The 7,082-nt window shown below is 44.5% G+C and overlaps 1 protein-coding gene across 9 annotated transcripts in view; it reads left to right on the top strand.

The window, feature by feature from the left end:
* LOC117740040 (transcription factor 4-like) overlaps positions 1–7,082 on the top strand; it is a 203,984-nt gene that overhangs the window by 160,426 nt on the left and 36,476 nt on the right. The window lies entirely within an intron of this gene.

Genomic DNA, 7,082 nt, shown 5'->3' with positions numbered 1-7,082 from the left:
CGTGTGTGTGTGTGTGTGTGTGTGTGTGTGTGTGTGTGTGTGTATATGAGTGTGTGTGTGCGTGTGTGTTCCGTTACAAGTGAGTTGAAGAATGTGTTTCGGTCCATGAAACTCTCTGAGTGTGTGAAGGCTCTGGATGTTTTCAATTACTCACGGAGTGTGTACGTGTGTGTGTGTGTGCGTGTGTGTGTGTGTGTGTGTGTTTGTGTGTGTGTGTGTGCGTGCGTGTGTGTGTGTGTTTTTTCTGTCTTTAAGTGAGCTCTGTGTTTCCATCATGACTTTCGCACCCTTTGTCCCTCCTTTTGTCTGTGTCTCATTTGTTTTCTTTATTTTATTTCAATAATTATTTTTATTGGTGTGGTGTTGTTCTTGATATACTTATTGTTTCCCTTTTTTTCATGTTTTATTTATACTTTGGATTCTTTTTCCACGTGGTCATTATGCTTTTAAAAATAAATACAAAGCCTCTCTGTCTTTCCCTCCCCATCTTTAAATCCCTCCCTCTTTTTCATAAACTTCCTCTTTTTATGTCCTCTGATTCTTTACTTCCTCTCTCTTTTGAGTTGTCTCTCCCTCTTCTCTGCATCATATGGAGTCAATTATGCAGCCATGCTCAAAACTCTATCTGTGTGTGTGTGTGTGTGTGTGTATTCGTGTCCGTTTGTGTGTGTGTGTGTGTGTGTGTGTGTGCGCGCGCATCTGGTACGCATTAGTGCAATTGCAGGTTGGTAGAATAAAGGGCTCGGCTCGAGGTGGTGGGTGGGATTTCCTTCCGCTTTCTCACACACACACACACGCGCGCATACACACGCTCAACACACGCACGCACACACACACACGCACGCGCGCACACTTGCAGTGTTTTCCCCATCCATGTGTTTGGAATCGGGAACATAATTAACCTTCAGAGGATTCCGAGGGCAGTGGCTCAGATCTCCGCTATAAAAATACATCTAAAAAACAGAACCCCCCCCCCCCCCAAGAAAAATGTGTGTTTGATCCGTCTGCGGCGCGTTTGATTTCCGCTCTCCCACATGTGCCTCCGGACGGGGCTCGGCGCGCGGCGGCGGCGGCGGCGCGAACAGGTACGCGGTGAGCGGAGAGATGAAGAGGCGCGTCTACAGGTGTTCCGGGGGACATGGACACGGTGCATGGCTGGGTGGATTTGCTTCTGAGCAGCTTAAACAATAAATAAAAACAAACTTTGACGGGGTAAATGAGCCGCTAATCGGTTGAAGTTGTGTGTCGCGTGTTTTTCTGCGCGTCCCCCTCCATTGTTTGCGCATCCTGTGGCGCGGTGGTGTTCGCCCGCAGACGAGTGAAGGCGAGACGAAAGCGAAAGCAGCATGTTGGAGGAGAGAGAGGGAGAGGACAGAGAGGAAGGGAGGGGGGGGCAATTGGACAGGCACAAGTGCAGCTGACTGTGTGTGTGTGTGTGTGTGTGTGTGTGTGTGTGTGTGTGTGTGTGTGTGTGTGTGTGTGTGTGCGTGCGTGCATGTCTGTGAAAAGGTTTCGTGACTGCTCCTTTGAGTGTTCACATTCCAGCACATCTGCTTTGGATGAAGCGTGGTAAACTCTGTGTGAGAAAGAGGGATCGGGCCTTTTTTTTCTTTTCAAGTGTATCGACTGAAACGGGAAGTGAAAACAAAACCGGATCGTCGGCCTGCACATCAAGATTTGAGAGCCGCAGAGGGCACAAGTGTAGTGATGTTTGACCCATTGAGGAGAGAAGGAACCAAGAGAGGAGGAGAGAGGAAAGAAGGAAATAAGAGATGAGAGGAGGGGAGAGACAAGAAGAGAGAAGGACAAGAGATCAAGAGAGTCGGAAACGATAGGAGAGGACGGTGACGAGAAGTCCATCTCCAGTTGCCCACCAGTCGTTTCTACATGAAACATACAGGGAGGGAATCAAATGGACTATCGTTAGGATTACATAGTCTGAGGCTAGGAACCGCTTCTGTAGTCGGAAGACAGACAGGCTGGCAGACAGACAGACAGACACACACAGACAGACAATCCGACAGGCAGGCAGACAGACAGACAGACAGACAGACAGACAGACAGGCAGACAGGCAGGCAAACACACACACAGAAAGACAATCAGACAGACAATCAGACTCACATTCACTCAGTCACAAGAGCTGGAGGAGCTTCTCCCCTTCCTCTTTCTGCCAGAGCAGAGGGGTGGCAGGAAGGAGGCGAGGCGGAGAGGTTGAACAGATGCTCCCCACATTTGGAGACAATAACGGAGAGAAGAAGCATCAAAAGCCCAAACAGAGACAAAAAGGCCCATTCTTCTTTTCTTCCTTTCTTTCCATTTTACTGTCTTCTTTTTCATCAGGAGCCAACTTTAAGCATTTCGCTTTGTTCCATTTATTGTTCTTTCCATTCTGGTTCCAGGCTGACAAAACTCTTCAGGGGTTCCCGTCGCTGTCAACAAGTTAGAACTGAAACATGGAAACATTCTGTTTTTAGCCTCTCTGTTGTTATTATTATTGCTTTTTTTTCTGTTTTGTAAATGTGGCGTAAATTTAACGTCCCGTGGGCTTTTTCCTTTTTGGCTCTTCCGATTTTTGTTGTTGTTGGTAGATCAGCGGGGCGCCAACCCAGCTGAGTTCTATTGTTAACTTAAAGCTATCCTTCCCAGCTCGGCTCCTTACATAACAAGGTGTTTGAAGAGCTCTGAGATTCACAGCCTCGTGTTAGGCCACAGTTGTAAATAAAAATGTGTTCTTAATCTGTTTCGCCTGGCTAAATAAAGTTTAAATAAAAAAATTAAAATTAGGAACAGAACACAACTGGGATTTCTCTGCCGAGCATGTGCGATGGTCAGCTTCCACCACGTACGGGAGATTGTCCGCTGCCTGGGCGGTGGAGGACGCCGTCTTTCTCTTGCATGGATGAAAAAAAGTTCAAATGAAAAGCGCTTAAATGAGTCCCCAAATATACTTTGTCGGTCGTCAATAGACCTATTATCGTTCATCGTTCGATATATTGAGATGTTGCCGACTGATTGTACGATGTATGGAAGTGGCCTGAATATATTTTGCGTTATCGACTTATCGTATGATATTTGGAAATGACCTCGATCACATTTACTTTTACATAATTGGACATTCATTTTACAATATATTCTTCTACATGTGCACTACATGTAGTACTACATGTGTACTACATAGGACTACAGGTTGCTGAAGACGTGTCTGTGTGTGTCGTCTCAGCTCCGTGAGGAATGTGCCTTTATGGTCTCATGTTGCCAGGGGTGACGCTTTGATGCGATCTTGGGATGTTTCTCCCAATCCTTGTTCAACATCCCGACCCAGCGGGGTTCCACAACCCGCTCCGTTCAGGGCTCCCACTGTGGTGCTCTGCTACTGGTTTCTGTGGAAAGTTATCAACTAGTTTGTGTTATGCTTCTTGGCAGGGAGGCAGGGATTGGTTCAACTGGATTCTGTTTCTGTTGTAATGCGGTGACTGGTTTCACTGGTTTCCATGCACTATTGTACAGGGTTCTATCTGGTTTCTGTTGTAATACAACTACTAGTGTACAGGACTGGTTCCACTGGGTTCCATTATGTTTGGTAACAGGTGGAACCGGTTTGAACCAGGTGGACTGTGTTCTGATCGGTCACAAAGTAGAAACAGAACAGATGCTGATCAGCAGGTTCCGGCTCCGGTATACGGTAGATAACTGATTCCACTGGTTTCTGCCGGTGGTGCAATAACTAGGGTTCTATCGGGCTTCTGTTGTGGTCCAAAGAGCTGGTTTATGTGGTTCCACTGCGGTTACGGATCATAGTTTTACAAAACCTGTTTCAACAGCTTCATATCCTAATACAGAGGTGGTTCCATTGAGTCATTACACAGAGAATGAGTTTAACTGGTGTCAATGCAGCTCCTATTACACAACCAGGTTTCTACTGAGGTACAGACCCTACTTGTACTGGTTCCACTGGTTAGTCACACAACAACTACTCTGCAGAAGTGGTTCCATATTTTTATTGGTGTTTTTACTGATTTTGTGTGCTCCAAACTTGTTTCTATAGTGGTCCGGATCATAACTGGTCATATCGGTTCTGATGACGTCTGGTTGTACTTAGAATGGGGCTTAATGTTCTGCTGCCGATGTGACTGGTTTGTCTTTAGGGTTCTTTGGCTGTTCTTGTTACTTTTCTCTGGTTTGTGGCCAGTTGTCAATGAAATGACAAAACTGTCAAGGGTCTCTCTGATTGGCTCGAGGTCCGCCTGCTACTAACTGTGGGAATGCTGATACTGCTGTGTGTGTGTGTGTGTGTGTGTGTGTGTGTGTGTGTGTGTGTGTGTGTGTGTGTGTGTGTGTGTGTGTGTGTGTTACAGACTGCAGGAAGCAAGTTTGTTATTGTGTCTCTCTGCATTCCTCCGGCTTGAACACACTCTGCACCTGTTTCTGTCTGTCCATAACACACACACACCAACGTGCACACACACACTATTACGTAAATGCACACGCACACGCACGTACACACAGACACTTATACACACAAATCACAGTCTTTCGTCACCAGTCGAACAACATATTCAATGGGAAAATATGCCGGGGCGGCGTGAGACATAAATCTAAGTTTTCTCCATGACAACATAAGCATGTGTGTGTGTGTGTGTGCGTGTGTGTGTGTGAGAGCGTACATGCTTTGGGTCAATAAATGTGGTTTTATCATCAGAACACTCAGTTCTCAGAGGGGAAGAGGAGGAGGAGAAGGAGGAAGTTCGGGGGGATTTTAGTTGAGGTCTAATGACATCTACAGACATTGTGTGTGTGTGTGTGTGTGTGTGTGTGTGTGTGTGTGTGTGTGTGTGTGTGTGTGTGTGTGTGTGTGTGTGTGTGTGTGTGTGCGAGTGTAGAGACTGACGGATTTGCATCCTTAAAACTCTGGCAAGGTGCATTGTGGTTAAGGCACCAGGCATCTCCCAGATGATTAGCTCCACTTAGCACCTCGCAACTGTGTATTTACGTTTGTGCGTCTGCAACGGTGTGTGTGTGTGTGTGTGTGTGTGTGTGTGTGTGTGTGTGTGTGTGTGGTTAGTTGTGTCTTTTCTGACCTCAGTCTTTCATTCCCACAGTTCCCAGTGTCCCTTGCTCCTCAGATCCAGTGTCCCAGTGGCCTGAAAATTGGGCCAGTAGCTTTTCAATAATCCCGCTGAATCCCTTCGCAAAGGTGCCTCCCGGCTCCCCCTTGGGCCCTTACTCCCTAGGTCCTTTCCTGAGAACCCCAACAGGCTCATTTAGAGTATTGTTGCAAAGTTCAGTGCAGTGGCACTTATTCAGTGTGTGAAATACCCAAACTAAAACTAAAAACACATCTTTTTCGACTATACCTTGAATAGGGAAGGTAGAGCCGTAGTAGCACTCTAGTAGCACTTAAATGTCCCTTACCGATTGCACTTTGTAGTTTAGCACTTTAGTAGCACTTAAATGGCACTTACGGATAGTACTCTGTAGTTTAACGTTATTGAAGAAATTGTACTTGCTTGATTCTTGTTGTTCTGAGTTTGGACTCATGGTTTAATGCACTTATTGTAAGTCGCTTTGGATAAAAGCATCAGCTAAATGGCATGTAATGTAATGTAATGTAATGTAATACCCGGTGGCAATCGGGTTTACACCCCCCCCCTCTCTGAGATTCCTTCTTAGATTTGGTCACATTTGGTCCTGTTACATTAAGAACATAAAACTCAAAGGAAATTGGATTTTTTCTTTTTGTTCCTCTCAGAATTAAAAGCTGAAAGCTAACAACCTTCTAGTGATCCGACAAAAGAGTCAGGAGGTTTTTGTTTTCTGTTTTTAATAATATCTCTCAGGGAGAGTGTGGGAAGTGAGACAATGCTTTTTTTATGTATTTATTATTATTATTATTCTTTTTTTTTTTATAGTGCCCCCGAGTGTTTATTTTGTGTCTTTCTCCTACGTCTTTCTCTTTCATTTCTTCTGTCTGCATTTTATCATCATATTTCTCTTTCGCCGCATCTGTGTTCCATCCGCATGCAAATGCTCTGAAGTTAACAAAGCGGCTCATGTCTGTTCTCGGGGATCGCAGTAGATTAGGGGGTAGCTGTGGAGCCGGGCCTTTTCATTTCGATGGGAATCAGTGGGGAAGTCGGAGAGTGGAGAGGAGCGCTTTCAGCAGCTGTTCCAGGGTTTGCGTCATGCGGCGCGGACTAGCGTCATGGCTGAGTGTTCGCACGCTATGCGCGCGCACACACACGCTCACACACACACACACACGCACACACACACACACACACACAGGCATGCTGCGGGGTCCCCCAGTCGAAGGCATGACCAAACACAGGCATTGTGTTCTGCTAAGGAACAACGTCACCTGTTTTTTAGCGATGACAGGCGGCTGGTTCTGGTTGCTCTCACGTTTTACTGCGATTCTGCTGCACGACTGATGCCCCTCTGAGAGCAGCTTTTTCTTTTTCCAGTCCTCAAGCTAGTCTGAACAGGGGGGGTGGGACAGAAAATGTGTCGTGGCTTTTGTGTATGTCTGGGAACATGATGTCAGTCATTTAGCCAAATGTGGCGTGCAGTGTGGCCACCATCGTTATGGTTACCATGGTCAGAACGTGTTGGATTGACAGAGTTTCAGCACTCAACTTATTCTATATAAAATAAGTTTTTTATCTCTTTAATATTACTATATATTTAAATGAAATAACATTATCAGTTACAGTAACAATACATTGTTAAGATCTTATCATTTTTAAGTAATTTTTTGTTTGCAAATCTGTTGTTTGCAATTTTTAAAAACCTTAAATAAGTTGAAGCCCTTTGAAAAGTACAAAGATACACATCTATTAATTTAGCAAAATGTAAGACAATTAAAATAATGTACATGCTTTATATACACCCATTTACTTTTTTTTATAAGCTATAAACGATATATGAAGATAATTTTATAAATACTTTCATACAAAAATTGTATTATTTTGATTGTATTATATATCTTGCTTTTAAAATAATGTTTAATAATGTTTAAAAGATTGTTTTCAATTGTTTCAAAACTAACAAATAAGCTTAATTTGCAATTTCTTTTTTGACA

This window comes from Cyclopterus lumpus, chromosome 12, assembly GCF_009769545.1.
Source record: "Cyclopterus lumpus isolate fCycLum1 chromosome 12, fCycLum1.pri, whole genome shotgun sequence".
NCBI lineage: Eukaryota > Metazoa > Chordata > Actinopteri > Perciformes > Cyclopteridae > Cyclopterus > Cyclopterus lumpus.
Note: the sequence above shows the minus strand (reverse complement) of the source record. Positions and strands in the feature narration are given on the sequence as shown.